We start from the raw sequence: 17366 nt of genomic DNA on the forward strand, positions 1-17366 counted from the left end.
GGTTTAGCATGGGTTGAGCTTAGAGTGAATGGGAAAATAAATAGGGGCTGATTTCTGGAGAGAATAGAGAGGTTATACCATAAAAGATATTTTGAATGTCATTAAAGTGAGTTTCAAATGCATTTTCTAGGTTGACACTATTCAAAGTGTTTATCAGAGGAGTTAAATGATTAAATTTCAGTCTCTAACCTCATTCTGGAGCAATGAGGGGCATGGGACTGCAGGAGTGATCAACCAGAGGTGGGAAAACAGATATACAATTATTTCAAGCAAGATCAGAGCTAGAATTTAGAAATAGAGGAAATAATGCTACAGGTGAAAAAGCCATAAAATATGATTATCTGCTTGTGACACAAATTAACAAGTAACTTTCCATATCCAAATATTAAGTATTAATATACATGACATTAAATGACTCCTCCTCCAAAACCGATGGCTCCTTTTACTGAATTTTTGTTCCTGAAATGTCTAGAGCCTGCTTTATATTCTCCCCTGGTAAACAAGGAAATATGCAGTATTTGGTCATGAAAAATACAATCCAAGCCTGGTCTATTTTATATATATATTATTTTTTTACACATTATTTTACAGCTTCACAGAACTTAAAACAGCAAATGACAGTTAGATAAATTACTTTCCACAATTCAAAACCTACAGTTATACTTGCTGACAAACATTCAAAACTTTCTCATTCTTTTGGAGATATATGTACACAGAGTCGGACACTACTGAAGCAACTTAGCAGCAGCAGCAGCAAGCAGTATATATTACTGGAAAACGACAGTACTCTCTGCTTATTTTTACTGTCTAAACATAAATGAATTATCTCAACTGAATGGCTACCACTATGTGAATAACTCCTGTCTTTGCTACTTTGTCCTGTCTGAAGCTGTTTTTCCACACAAGGGAACAAAAACTTGAATATCTAAAGCTACAGATGGAGTCCAAATAACTCCGTAGACAAGAAAAAAAAATTGCCAGTCCTCTTTCAACAAATTCTATAACAGTAAGTAGTATTATAAAATTTACATGTAATTGGATACACACACATACAAAGACCTGTGAATATATTTCAGTATTTTAGCTTACTTTGATATAAATCATGAAACACTGATTCAAAGTTTACATAGCAATACAAGTAAATACCACAAAGAAATATCTAAGTAAATGTTATAGATTTCAGAAGAAAAATATATTATGGTGACCTAAAATGATTATTCTAATGATTATATATCCTATAATAAGCATATTCTATATATTCTACATATATCATATATATTAAACAAATAACTATATTATAACTATATATGATATATAATTATATTATAATTACATTAAAATGTTACAATTATTGAGCTTCTAAGAGTGAAATTATAAGAGAGGGTAAGATATAAATGGATCTGTAAAAGCTATAGAGGAATTGATTACAAAAGAAAAGTAAGAAATAATTTATATCAGAAAGAACAGTCTTAGCAAAAGGACTTTATGTAGGCTGGTGATAAATAAAATGTTAATTATGTAAATGCTGTCTTGCTTCTTTCCAGTGATACCAAAGCTAAAATCATTTTGATAAGCTGTAGCAAAAATAATAAAATATGACACTATTCATTTTAACAAGAAGACTACTGGCACTGGAAATTACATGGATGGCTAGAGAGTAATCCAAGGAGTATTAAGGGGTCTTGGCCTAAATATTAGGTTACAGTGGCTGCTTCTGTAAGTTCGGTGGTCACCAGAAATATGTCTATATAGGGATGCTTCATAATTGCATACATTTCCTATAATGGAAGAACTAAATAAAATGTAAGTGACATCTGTAGTATGGTATTTCTGATTACATAAGTATGTCTAAGATACTACGTTGCTATAGATATACTGGTCTGGTGGTTTTTCTACTTTCTTCAATTTCAGTCTGAATTTGACAATAAGGAGTTCATGATCTGAACCACAGTCAGCTCCCGGTCTTGTTTTTGCTGACTGTATTGAGCTTCTCCATCTTTGGTTGCAAAGAATATAATCAATCTGATTTCAGTGTTGACTATCTGGTGATGTCCATGTGTAGAGTCTTCTCTTGTGTTGTTGGAAGAGGGTGTTTGCTATGACCAGTGTGTTCTCTTAGCAAAACTCTATTAGCCTTTTCCCTGCTTCATTTTGCACTCCAAGGCCAAATTTGTCTGTTACTCCAAGTGCTTCTTGACTTCCTACCTTTGCATTCCTCTCGCCCATAATGAAAAGGACATCTTTATTTTTGTTGACCATGATGGCTACTCCATTTCTTCTAAGGGATTCTTGCCCATAGTAGTAGATATAATGGTCATCTGAGTTAAATTCACCCATTCCAGTCCATTTTAGTTTGCTGATTCCTAGAATGTCGACATTCACTCTTGCCATCTCCTGTTTGACCATTTCCAATTTTCCTTGACTCATGGACCTAACATTCCAGGTTCCTACGCAATATTGTTCTTTATAGCATCGGACCTTGCATTTATCAACAGTCACATCCACAACTGTGTATTGGTTTTGCTTTGGCTCCATCCCTTCATTCTTTCTGGAGTTATTTCTCCACTGATAACCAGTAGCATATTGGGCACCTACCAACCTGTGGAGTTCATCTTTCAGTGTCATAACTTTCTGCTTTTTCATACTGTTCATGGGGTTCTCAAGGCAAGAATACTGAAGTGGTTTGCCATTGCACTCATCTCATATGCTAGCAAAGTAATGCTCAAAATTCTCCAAGTCAGGCTTCAGCAATATATGAACTGTGAACTTCCAAATGTTCAAGCTGGATTTAGAAAAGGCAGAGGAACCAGAGATCAAATTGCCAACATCTTCTGGATCATCAAAAAAGCAAGAGTGTTCCAGAAGAAACATCTATTTCTTCTTTATTGACTATGCCAAAGCCTTTGACTGTGTGGATCACTATAAAGTGTGGAAAATTCTGAAAGAGATGGGAATACCAGACCACCTGACCTGCCTCCTGAGAAATCTCTATGCAGGTCAGGAAGCAACAGTTAGAACTGGACATGGAACAACAGATTGGTTCCAAATAGGGAAAGGAGTACTTCAAGCCTGTATTTTGTCACCCTGCTTATTTAACTTATATGCAGAGTACATCATGAAAAACGCTGGGCTGGAAGAAGCACAAGCTGGAATCAAGATTGCCAGGAGAAATACCAATAACCTCAGATATGCAGATGACACTATCCTTATGGCAGAAAGAGAAGAACTAAAAAGGCTCTTGATGAAAGTGAAAGAGGAGAGTGGAAAAAGTTGGCTTAAAGCTCAACATTCAGAAAACTAAGATCATAGCATCCAGTCCCATCACTTCATTGCAAATAGATGGGGAAACAGTGGAACCAGTGGCTGACTTTATTTTGGGGGGCTGCAAAATCACTACAGATGGTGATTGCAGCCATGAAATTAAAAGACACTTACTCCTTGGAAAGAAAGTTATGACCAACCTAGACAACATTAAAAAGCAGAGACATTACTTTTCCCACAAAGTCCATCTAGTTATGGCTATGGTTTTTCCAGTAGTCATGTATGGATGGATGTGAGAGTAGGACTGTAGAGAAAGCTGAGTGCCAAAGAATTGATGCTTTTGAACTGTGGTGTTGGAGAAGACTCTTGAGAGTCCCTTGGACTGCAAGGAGATCCAACTAGTCCATCCGAAAGGAGATCATTCCTAGGTGTTCACTGGAAGGACTAATGCTGAAGCTGAAACTCCAATACTTTGGCCACCTGATGCGAAGAACTGACTCATTTGAAAAGACCTTGATGCTGGGAAAGATAGAGGGCAGGAGGAGAAAGGGACAATGGAGGATGAGATGGTTGGGTGGCATCACCAATTCAATGGACGTGAGTTTGGGTAAACTCTGTGAGTTGGTGATGAACAGGGAGGCTTGGTGTGCTGCAGTCCATGGGGTCACAAAGAGTTGGACATGACTGAGCAATTGAACTGAACTGAACTGATATACTGGTGCCATAAATTATCCTTTACTTACTAACAATAATGGATGTATTGTTCTCAGTTCAGCTCAGTTCAGTTCAGTCACTCAATTGTGTCCCACTTTTTGCAACAACATGGACACAAGGCTTCTTTTTAATATGCTGTTTAGGTTGGTCATAGCTTTTTTTCCAACAGATTTGCAAACCACTTTTCAAGTATATCAACTCAAATGATTCTCATAGCAACTCTCTGAAGCAAGTATAGTTGTTATTCACAGTCATCACCATCACTATTTACCACTGATAAATAGTAGCTCAGAAAAGTAGAAATATATGTTTTTGTAAAATGTATTCATATATTTTGTAAACTGAAGAGATAGGACTCCAGTTTAAGTTTTCACACAGTAAATCTTGTCTTTATTATGTCAAGAATTTTAATAATTTACTAAAATTTAATGGAAAAAAATCCTGAAATATAAATATACTGGTTATCCAGGGAATAATTGTTTTCTCATATCATCATAAGCAGGCTCCATGGATTACTATATATGGCTGAAAGCACAGAAATTTGGAAGACAGGAATCAAATTAATGTTGAGAATAAGCATTCAGATTTTCTGAATGCAGGATACTCTAGAAATTTCTCAGCATTAAAGATATATCTATAAATAAGTCAGATTGAAACTAATATGCATTTACCTCTGCTATTCATTTTCATTTCACAATGAGCTTATTAACTGTAATATATTATTTAACTGCACAACATACTGATGATCATGTAGTGTCTAATTTGATTAAGAAAACACATATGTGATAATATTTTATTAATAAAATTAAAGATTATGAAATTTATACTCAGAAATTTTAGAATACCTGTCCAATATTTCACAGTTAGTCCTTAAAAGAACTGCAGCCTTGGAAGAAAGGCTGAGTCAGAGGACCCAGCAAAACCATGCACAGATTCCTGACCCAGAAGAGCTGTGAAAAAAATGTGTTGGTTAACTACCAAGTTTTAGAGTAATTCATTACAAAGCAATACATAAGTAGTAAATAGGATATAATGAAAGTTTGGATACATGTTTAAATCATAAAGAATATGTTCTAAGGTCAAAGTGGAAACAAAGCATATCAATAGCAGAAAAACAGCTAGAAGTCACCAAAGTTTGGAAAATAAACAACACACTTCTAAGTAAGCCTCCAGTCAGAGCAGAAAAAAGAATAAAAATTAGAAAACACGTTAAAAATATTAAAGGCTTGCATAGTATCAACCCATCAGAGTTGGATGCCAAGCTCTCCCTATGTAAGTGACAGAAATGTGCTTGTTTGTGCCTGAAAATACACACTAGTAATATTTGGAAATTTTGTGGACAACCTCATTTAAATTACCCGAAGTGGGCCTGGTACCAAGGGAAATAATGCATACACCCAGCCTGACCCTATTTACTCTTCTTATGAGGCAATATGTCTTTGACTTAATGTTGATTTTATTGTCATTTACTAAATAATACTTCTTTCTTGCCATTTACAAAGAGGAACAAAAAAGAAGGTAAGTATAACTAATAAGAGGACTGACAGACAGGTCATTACTCCAGGTACACAAAGATGTAAAAGCTATTATTAGGAGCCTATGCAAATAAAGAACTGGTTTAAAATGTTCTCCCGTTAAAAATAAAATAAAGATAAAGTAAAATGTTCTCCCAGGGAAAACATTGGGCACAGATGGCTTTCAGACTACATCTACAAAATTTTCACAGAACATATTGTTCCAATATTACACAAACTCTTCCAATCAATAGGAAGGAAAAAATGGAACATTCCCTAACTCATGCTGCATTTATATCAAGATCAGAATAATCAAAGACACCATAAGAATAAAACTTAAAGTCTATTTATCTATCAATATAGATACAAACATCTTTTAATAATTTGCAAACTGGTGAGCTAAATAATGTATGTGGGTGTGTATATGTATCTTAAATACATATATAATACATATATACATATATATATTTCCAATACTTGGCATATACATGTATTTCCAACATGCTACTGAAGGAACAGTATTTTACATCAAAATATAAATTGAAAACATTTATAAATATCCACATTTGCCAATGTGCAAACTAAACATCTATGGTCAAGTCATAAACACACACATATATTTCTTTATATTTGGCAAAGTGACTGGAACCATTAAAAAAAAAAAAAACTGAGATTTAAACTGTGTTAATATTAATGCTGGTATAAATATAAGTTTGAAATTATTATTTATAAATACATCTAAACATCCTCAAAAGTCACTTTAATATTAACATTTCATAGCATTTACAAGATATATTAAAACCAAAAATTTAATTATAGCTCCAAAATAATAATCTATTAGCTACTTATAAAAAGTAGATATTACTGATAATGAAATCTACCAAAAACTTAAGAAAACCAAGACTTTTTTACTCTGTCTCTAGACTTTGTCTCACTCTTTTGATAAGAACAGCCTTTAATAAGAACAATGAGGGGAGGAGCTAAGATGGTGGAGGAATAGGACGGGGAGACCACCTTCTCCCCTACAAATTCATCGAAAGAACATTTGAACGCTGAGCAAACTGCACAAAACAACCTCTGATCACTAGCAGAGGACATCAGGTGCCCAGGAAAGCAGCCCATTGTCTTTGAAAAGACAGAGAAGAAATCCAGTTCCACGCATCAGAACACCGATGCAAACTTCCCTAACCAAGAAACTTTGACAAGTCAATCGTCCAACCTCACCCACTGGGAGAAACCTCCACAATAAAAAGGAACCACAGACCACCAGAATACAGAAAGGCCACTACAAACACAGCAATCTAACAAGATGAAAAGGCAGAGAAATACCCAACAGGTAAAGGAACATAAAAATGTCCACCAAACCAAACAAAAGAGGAGGAGATAGGGAATCTACCTGAAAAAGAATTTAGAATAATGATAATAAAAATGATCCAAAATCTTGAAAACAAAATGGAGTTACAGATAAATAGCCTGGAGACAAGCATTGAGAAGAGGCAAGAAGTATTTAACAAGGACCTAGAAGAAATAAAAAAGAGTCAATTAAAAATGAATAATGCAATAAATGAGATAAAAAACACTCTGGAGGGAACCAACAGTAGAATAATGGAGGCAGAAGACAGGATAAGCGAGGTAGAAGATAAAATGGTGGAAATAAATGAAGCAGAGAGGAAAAAAGAAAAAAGAATCAAAAGAAATGAGGACAACCTCAGTGACCTCTGGGACAATGTGAAATGCCCCAATATTCGAAGCATAGGAGTCCCAGAAGAAGACAAAAAGAAAGGCCATGAGAAAATACTCGAGGAGATAATAGCTGAAAACTTCCCTAAAACGGGGAAGGAAATAGTCACACAGGTCCAAGAAACCCAGAGACAAACAGGATAAACCCAAGATGAAACACCCCAAGACACATATTAATCAAATTAACAAAGATCAAACACAAAGAACAAATATTAAAAGCAGCAAGGGAGAAACAATAAATAACACACAAAGGGATTCCCATAAGGATAACAGCTGATCTATCAATGGAAACTCTTCAGGCCAGAAGGGAATGGCAGGACATACTTAAAGTAATGAAAGAGAATAACCTACAACCCAGATTACTGTATCCAGCAAGGATCTCATTCAGATATGAAGGAGAATTCAAAAGCTTTACAGACAAGCAAAAGCTGAGAGAATTCAGCACCACCAAATCAGCTCTTCAACAAATGCTAAAGGATCTTCTCTAGACAGGAAACACAGAAAGGTTGTATGAACACGAACCCAAAACAACAAAGCAAATGGCAACGGGACCATGCCTATCAATAATTACCTTAAATGTAAATGGGTTGAATGCCCCAACCAAAAGACAAAGACTGGCTGAATGGATACAAAAACAAGACCCCTATATATGCTGTCTACAAGAGACCCAGCTCAAAGCAAGGGACACATACAGACTGAAAGTGAAGGGCTGGAAAAAAATATTCCATGAAAATGGAGACCAAAAGAAAGCAGGAGTCACAATACTCATTATAAGATAAAATAGACTTAAAAATAAAGGCTGTGAAAAGAGAAAAAGAAGGACACTATGTAATGATAAAAGGATCAATCCAAGAAAATATAACAATTATAAACATATATGCACCCAACATAGGAGCACCGCAATATGTAAGGCAAATGCTAACGAGTATGAAAGGGGAAATTAACAATAACACAACAATAGTGGGAGACTTTAATACCCCACTCACACCTATGGATAGATCAACTAAACAGAAAATTAACAAGGAAATACAAACTTTAAATGACACAATGGACCAGCTAGACCTAATTGATATCTATAGGACACTTCACCCCAAAACAATCAATTTCACCTTTTTCTCAAGTGCACATGGAACCTTCTTCAGAATAGATCACATCCTGGGCCATAAATCTAGCCTTGGTAAATTCAAAAAAATTGAAATCATTCCAGTCATCTTATCTGACCACAATGCAGTAAGACTAGATCTCTGGCTAACAAACACATGAAAAGATGCTCAACATCAGTCATTATCAGAGAAATGCAAGTCAAAACCACAATGAGGTACCATTATACACCAGTCAGGATGGCTGCTATCCAAAAGTCTACAAGCAATAAATGCTGGAGAGGGTGTGGAGAAAAGGGAACCCTCTTACACTGTTGGTGGGAATGCAAATTAGTACAGCCACTATGGAAAACAGTGTGGAGATTTTTTAAAAAGCTGGAAATAGAACTGCCATATGACCCAGCAATCCCACTTCTGGGCATACACACTGAGGAAACCAGATCTGAAAGAGACACATGCACCCCAATGTTCATTGCAGCATTGTTTATAATAGCCAGGACATGGAAGCAACCTAGATGCCCATCAGCAGACGAATGGATAAGGAAGCTGTGGTACATATACACCATGGAATATTACTCAGCCATTAAAAAGAATTCGTTTGAATCAGTTCTAATGAGATGGTTGAAACTGGAGCCCATTATACAGAGCGAAGTAAGCCAGAAAGATAAAGACCATTACAGTATACTAACACATATATATGGAATTTAGAAAGATGGTAACGATAACCCTATATGCAAAACAGAAAAAGAGACTCAGATGTATGGAACAGACTTGTGGACTCTGGGAGAAGGCGAGGGTGGGATGTTTCAAGAGAACAGCATCGAAACATGTATATTATCTAGGGTGAAACAGATCACCAGCCCAGGTTGGGTGCATGAGACAAGTGCTCGGGCCTGGTGCACTGGGAAGACCCAGAGGGATCGGGTGGAGAGGGAGGTGGGAGGGGGGACTGGGATGGGGAATACATGTAAATCCATGGCTAATTCATTTCAATGTATGACAAAAACTACTGCAATGATGTAAAGTAATTAGCCTCCAACTAATAAAAATAAATGGAAAAAAAAAAAAAAGACTAGATCTCAATTGCAGGAAAAAAACTATTAAAAATTCAAACATATGGAGGCTAAATAATATGCTTCTGAATAACCAACAAATCATAGAATAAATCAAAAAAGAAATCAAAATATGCATAGAAACGAATGAAAATGAAAACACAACAACCCAAAACTTATGGGACACTGTAAAAGCAGTGCTAAGGGAAAGGTTCATAGCATTACAGGCTTACCTCAAGAAACGAGAAAAAAGTCAAATAAATAACCTAACTCTACACCTAAAGCAACTAGGGAAGGAAGAAATGAAGAACCCCAGGGTTAGTAGAAGGAAAGAAATTTTAAAAATTAGGGCAGAAATAAATGCCAAAGAAACAAAAGAGACGATAGCAAAAATCAACAAAGCTAAAAGCTGGTTTTTTGAAAAGATAAACAAAATTGACAAACTGTTAGCAAGACTCGTTAAGAAACAAAGGAAGAAGAACCAAATCAACAACATTAGAAATGAAAATGGAGAGATCACAACAGACAACACTGAAATACAAAGGATCATAAGAGATTACTACCAGCAGCTCTATGCCAATAAAATGGACAACTTGGAAGAAATGGAAAAATTCCTAGAAAAGTATAACTTTCCAAAGCTGAACCAGGAAAAAATAGAAGATCTTAACAGACCCATCACAAGCATGGAACGATAATCAGAAATCTTCCAGCAAACAAAAGCCCAGGACCAGATGGCTTCACAGCTGAATTCTACCAAAAATTTAGAGAAGAGCTAACACCTATCTTACTCAAACTCTTCCAGAAAATTGCAGAAGAAGGTAAACTTCCAAACTCATTCTATGAGGCCACCATCACCCTAATTCCAAAACCAGACAAAGATGCCACAAAAAAAGAAAACTACAGGCCAATATCACTGATGAACATAGATGCAAAAATCCTTAACAAAATTCTAGCAAACAGAATCCAACAGCATATTAAAAAGATTATATACATCATGACCAAGTGGGCTTTATCCTAGGAATGCAAGGATTCTTTAATATCCACAAATCAATCAATGTAATACACCACATTAACAAATTTAAAGATAAAAACCATATGATTATCTTAATAGATGCAGAAAAAGCCTTTGACAAAATTCAACATCCATTTATGATAAAAACTCTCCAGGAAGCAGGAATAGAAGGAACATACTTCAACATAATAAAAGCTATATATGACAAACCCACAGCAAACATTATCCTCAATGGTGAAAAATTGAAAGCATTTCCCTTAAAGTCAGGAACTAGACAAGGGTGCCCACTCTCACCACTACTATTCAACATAGTTTTGGATGTTTGGCCACAGCAATCAGAGCAGAAAAAGAAATTAAAGGAATCCAGATAGGAAAAGAAGAAGTGAAACTCTCGCTGTTTGCAGATGACAAGATCCTCTACATAGAAAACCCTAAAGACTCTACCAGAAAATTACTAGAGCTAATCAACGAATATAGCAAAGTTTCAGGATATAAAATTAACACACAGAAATCCCTTGCATTCCTATACACTAACAATGAGAAAACAGAAAGAGAAATTAAGGAAACAATACCATTCACCATTGCAACAAAAAGAATAAAATACTTAGGAGTATATCTACCTAAAGAAACAAAAGACCTATACATAGAAAACTATAAAACACTGATGAAAGAAACCAAAGAGGACACAAATAGATGGAGAAATATACCGTGTTCATGGATTGGAAGAATCAATATTGTGAAAATGAGTATACCATCCAAAGCAATCTATGGATTCAATGCAATCCCTATCAAACTACCAACGGTATTCTTCACAGAACTAGAACAAATAATTTCACAATTTGTATGGAAATACAAAAAACCTTGAATAGCCAAAGCAATCTTGAGAAAGAAGAATGGAACTGGAGGAATCAACCTACCTGACTTCAGACTATACTACAAAGCCACAGTCATCAAGACAGTATGGTACTGGCACAAAGACAGAAATATAGATCAATGGAGCAAAATAGAAAGCCCAGAGATAAATCCACGTACCTACGGACACCTTATCTTTGACAAAGGAGGCAACAATATACAATGGAAAAAAGACAACCTCTTTAACAAGTGGTGCTGGGGAAACTGCTTAACCACTTGTAAAAGAATGAAACTAGAACACATTTATAACACCATACACAAAAATAAACTCAAAATGGATTAAAGATCTAAATGTAAGACCAGAAACTATAAAACTCCTAGAGGAGAACATAGGCAAAACACTCTCCTACATAAATCACAGCAGGATCCTCTATGACCCACCTCCCAGAATATTGGAAATAAAAGCAAAAATAAACAAATGGGACCTAAAGAAACTTAAAAGATTTGCACAACAAAGGAAGCTATAAACAAGGTGAAAAGACAGCCTTTAGAATGGGAGAAAATAATAGCCAGTGAAGAAACAAACAAAGGATTAATCTCAAAAATATACAAGCAACTCCTGCAGCTCAAATCCAGAAAAATAAATGACCCAATCAAAAAGTGGGCCAAAGATCTAAACAGACATTTCTCCAAAGAAGACAAGCAGATGGCTAACAAACACATGAAAAGATGGTCAACATCACTCATTATCAGAGAAATGCAAATCAAAACCTCAATGAGGTACCATTAACACACCAGTCAGAATGGCTGCTATCCAAAAGTCTACAAGGAATAAATGCTGGAGAGGGTGTGGAGAAAAGGGAACCCTCTTACACTGTTGGTGGGAATGCAAACTAGTACAGCCACTATGGATAACAGTGTGGAGATTCCTTAAAAAACTGGAAATAGAACTGCCTTATGACCCAGCAATCCCACTTCTGGGCATACACACGGAGGAAATCATATCTGAAAGAGACACGTGTACCCCAATGTTCATCGCAGCACTGTTTATAATAGCCAGGACATGGAAGCAACCTAGATGCCCAGCAGCAGATGAATGGATAGGAAGCTGTGGTACATATACACTGGAATATTACTCAGCCATTAAAAAGAATTCATTTGAATCAGTTCTAATGAGATGGATGAAACTGGAGCCCATTATACAGAGTGAAGTAAGCCAGAAAGATAAAGACCAATACAGTATACTAATGCATATATATGGAATTTTAAAAGATGGTAATGATAACCCTATATGCAAAACAGAAAAAGAGACACAGATGTACAGAACAGACTTTTGGAATCTGTGGGAGAAGGCGAGGTGGGATGTTCAGAGAGAACAGCATTGAAACAAGTATACTATCAAGGGTGAAACAGATCACCAGTCCAGGTTGGATGTGCACTGGGAAGACCCAGTAGGATGGGATGGAGAGGGAGGTGGGAGGGGGGATCGGGAGAGCGAACACATGTAAATCCATGACTGATTCATGTCAATGTATGGCAAAAAACACTGCAATATTGTAATTAGCCTCCAACTAATAAAAAATAAATGGAAAAAAAAATAAAAAAATAAAAGCTCCCACAATGAAAAAAAAAAATAAGAGCAATGGAACACCAATTTTCCAGTACTGATAAAACATTCATGTATAGAACAAGCTGAAAGTGCTGACATAGAATCTTGATGACAGTATATATTTCTGAAATGATACCCCTCTATTTCCAAAATATATTATTGTAAGGCATCTTTATATAAATAAAATAGTAATAGTTAATTGGTAAATATTTTTTTTGAAATTTTAATCAAATAAAAATATGAACAGACAGATCTTGGAGATACTGCAGGTTGTTTCAGACTGCAATGAAACAAATATTGCAATAAGTGAGTCACATGAATGTTTTCATTTCCCAGTGCAGATAAAAGTTATGTTTATACTATATTATAGTCCATTAAGTGTGCAATAACATTATGTCTAGAAAAAATACATACCATAAAGAATACTTTATTGCTATATAATGCCAAAATAATTATAAAGTAACATCAAAGGCCAGTGCTCACAAACAATAACAAATCTAATAACTAAGAGAAAAGTTTGAAATATTGCAAGAAATAAAATGTGAGACTCAAAGTGAACAAACACTGTTGGAAAAAAATGATGCTGACTGACTTGCTAGATGCAGGGTTGCCAAAAATCTTCAGCTTGTAAAAACAAAACAAAAATCAACACAGTTATCTGCAAATCTCAATAGCGTGAGGTTCAAATAAACAAGGAATACCAGTACATGATCATTAATCTGCTGAAATTATAGGCAGTAGAATAGAAAGTTCCATTCTCTTGGGGAAACAATGAGGATTTGATCTCTGTTGAGCACTTCCCAGGTTTTCAGTGGCACTGCTGAGAGAAAGCACTCAGTTTCTTCCCGGCTGCCACCCACCATCTCCAGGAAGGGAAGAAGTTTGCCCTGACCTTGAGAGAGTTTAAGGACTCCTGCTAGACTATATTTTTAAGAACCTTCTAGTTTTAAAATGCCTACAGAAGACTCTTCTCCTTGTGTCTTCTTTCTGTTTTTCCCTTGGTGTGATGTTCTCAGACTTTCTTCCTAATCAGAACTGAAAGATAGAGAGGCTGAGATATGGGTGAGAAATTAGAGAGAAAGCATAAAAGATAATGCTTGAGCTACTTTAGTGGTAGGCCTTAGGCCCACTTTCTAACCCTGAGCTCAACTGAAAACTGCTTTAGGATCTATGGAGCAAAAACAGTCAATAAATAACACATTCCTTTGTATAGCTTTGCCTTCTGTACATATATCCCTTCCAAGTCCTGAATTACAGGCAGACAACCATTTCAGGAGAGGATTCAAATATTAAGGGTCTTTATGTCCCAGAAATATCCCACTTAATCTTCCCATGTGCTTTTGTAGCAAGAGACAAGTGTGTATGAATAAAAAGTGCCATTCAGAATAAAGGTCAATATAAGGACAATTTATAAAGTTAAGAGGAGCACAAAAGAGATGATAGTCTGTATAATCCATCCGAAGCACCAAATGTTGCCATGTACTAGCAGGATCCAACAAGATTCACCTATTGGTAATTCATTTATTTCCAGAGCCAAATGAAATATGACTTTGTGGGATAATGTCGGGTTTCTGGGGGAGACGGGGCATACCAAGAGGAAGGCAGTAGAATCAGTGTGTGCATGTATCACTCTGTGCTGTTAGCACATGAGTTAATTTGTCTCAGTGCTTTTTTTATGATGTTAATCTACCTGATTACAAACTATGCATGAGACTCTAACAGCTCCCATACCTGACCCTGCTTCCACTTGCCTCTGGGACTCCCTGGAAGAGCACTCAGAAAGCAGTTGTTTGCACTGCTACCCTTCCTGTTCCACCTGAATCTATTCCAACATCATCCGTCCCCATCTCTCTAACGCTTCTCCCAATTAGAGCCACTAGCAACATTCATGCTGCCAAATCCAATGAAAAGTTTTCAGCTTTTATTTTTCTCAATTCTTCAACGGACTGTGACACAGTTGCTCACTTCTTGAAAATATATTCCTCACTCCCCATCCTATTTCTTCTAAATGCTTTGGCAACTGCCTTTCAGTCTCTAGTTCTAGATATACCACTTTTGGCTAACTCTAAATGTTGGTGAATCCAGGCTTCCGGGATCTCTTTTTCTTTATTTCTGTATTCACTCTGTTGGTACATTCATACCAACCTCTGGGGCTTAAACACCATCATATGCTGACAATTCCCAAGTTTATGAGTTTCCCTGACCTCTCTCCTAGGCCAGTTTACAGGGATATTTTTGACTGGATACTTACATAGAAACCTGAAATTTGTTGTTTTTGTTCAGTCACTAAGTTGTGTCCGAGTCTTTGCAACCCCATGGACTGCAGCACGCCAGGCTTCCCTGTCCTTCACTAGTTCCAAGCGTTTGCTCAGATTCATATCCATTCAGTCAGTGATGCTACCTAGCCATCTCATCCTCTGCTGCCCCCTTCTTTTGCCTTCAATCTTTCCCAACACAGAGTCTTTTCCAATGAGTCAGCTCTTTGCATCAGGTGGCCAAAGTACTGCAACTTCAGCATCAGTCCTTCCAATGAGTATTCAGGGTTGATTTCTTTTAGGACTGACCAGTCCAAGGGACCTTGAAGTCCAAGGGATTCTCAAGGGATTCTCAAGAGTCTTTTCCAGCATCACAATTTGAAAGTCTCAGTTCTTCAATGCTCAACCTGAAAAATGACATGTCAAAACTAATATTGGTTTCTGTGACATCACCTCCCCACAAGAAAATGTTATTTGTTTAGTATTCTCCATTTTGAATAATGGACTCACACAGTTGCCCAGGCGTAGAATCTTAACTTCTTCTGTTCTTTATTTTATGAGTGCTGGTAAGTCACAGAATAGGTACTCCCTAAATAGCTGTAGCACAAGTGATTGAAAGACTTATAGGGAATCATTTTTAAATATTTTGAAAATTTTTGTAAATACACAAAAGTTAAAAGTACAACAAATGTCCATTTACCCATAATCAGTCTTGAAGAACTGTCAACATTTTGGAGAGAGTCATTAAAAATAGACATTATTTTAATTACAGTTCATTTTATCAACTTTATTAAATGTGAGCAAATAGTCTGTAGAACAGACAAAAAAAAATCATGTGGCAAAATGGCCTACATTGCATTAATATAACAAATCTATATAAATAAAATAAATTGAGTCATTATAAAGCACTATATGTAAGTATACTAAAGCATTCTTACATTCTGCCATGTCAACAACAAATGAAACAGCAGATTAAATATAGTTCAAAAAAATTTCTCCTTCTTTTTACACATGCATTCACTCTACTTACTTAAGGCAGTAAGTACTTTTATCTTCATCCTTTTCAATTTCTCATATCTCTATGGCGTTCTGTTCAAAGGCCTCCTGGTACCTGCCTCTTTGGGACTATTTCTGCCTAAACAGTTTGACCTTTAGTTCTCAGCTTTTTTAGTTTATCTTATCAGCTAAGCTTGTGCTTCAATGAAACCCTTTTGTAATTGGTCTAGGGACTATCAATTTTTTACACCCATGCCCTCTCATGTTTTAAAACATTTTTTGCAGCTTTAAAATATAATACACAGAAATAATATATAAATGTTACTCTCTTTCTGCCTGCATGGTCGTGGAGGTGCTTCAAGAATGAACTTATTTATTACAGTACCTTCTCTTGTTTACAAAATTATGTTGCTGCTGCTGCTAAGTCGCTTCAGTCGTGTCTGACTCTGTGCGACCCCATAGATGGCAGCCCACCAGGCTCTGCCGTCCCTGGGATTCTCCAAGCAAGAACACTGGAGTGGGTTGTCATTTCCTTCTCCAACGCATGAAAGTGAAAGTGAAAGTGAAGTCATGTCCGACTCTTCACAAACCCATGGACTCAGCCTATCAGGCTCCTCCGTCCATGGGATTTTCCAGGCAAGAGTACTGGACTGGGTTGCCATTGCCTTCTCTGATACTTTTAGATATCCCTATCCATTCTTTCTGAATAACATTAAACTCAGTTCAGTTCAGTCACTCAGTTGTGTCCGACTCTTTGCGAACCCATGAACCGCAGCGTACCAGGTCTCCCTGTCCATCACCAACTCCTGGAGTTTACCCAAACTCATGTCTATGGAGTCGGTGATGCCATCCAACCATCTCATCCTCTGTCGTCCCCTTCTCCTCCTGCCCTCAATCTTTCCCAGCATCAGGGACCCTAGTAATAACTTGCTTTGGTCAACAAATATTTATTCAATTTGCATTTGTGCTAAGCATTATTCTAAGCAACAGAGATATAATGGAAGAGAAAGCAAATGAGGTCCTTGCCTCATATTACAGCAAATTACTGTGTAATTTCACCAAAGTTAAGTAACTAGCCTCAACAGTCTATCCTGTTACCTAAAACACTAGCCATATATTTCTTAAAATATTTTGTTTGGTCCTTCAGATGGGTATGAATGAAGGAAAGGGCAAATTCTTTTCTCTTTAAATATCAAACTGCTATCATTTATTGCTGGCCATAAAGAAGTGTTATTGGGAAATCCATACCAGACTATTTTCT

At 36.4% G+C, this 17366-nt stretch overlaps 1 long non-coding RNA gene across 1 annotated transcript; it reads right to left on the minus strand.

Moving 5' to 3' along the window:
• Window positions 1-13261: 13261 nt before the first annotated feature.
• On the minus strand, window positions 13262-15416 carry LOC139037390 (uncharacterized). The gene is made up of 2 exons (XR_011490164.1): window positions 15106-15416; window positions 13262-13879 (listed from the first exon to the last, which is right to left on the minus strand). It is a non-coding gene; the product is annotated as an uncharacterized lncRNA (long non-coding RNA).
• Between the last annotated feature and the right edge of the window lie 1950 nt (window positions 15417-17366).

The sequence above is a fragment of the Odocoileus virginianus genome, chromosome 11, assembly GCF_023699985.2.
Source record: "Odocoileus virginianus isolate 20LAN1187 ecotype Illinois chromosome 11, Ovbor_1.2, whole genome shotgun sequence".
In the NCBI taxonomy this organism is placed as follows: domain Eukaryota; kingdom Metazoa; phylum Chordata; class Mammalia; order Artiodactyla; family Cervidae; genus Odocoileus; species Odocoileus virginianus.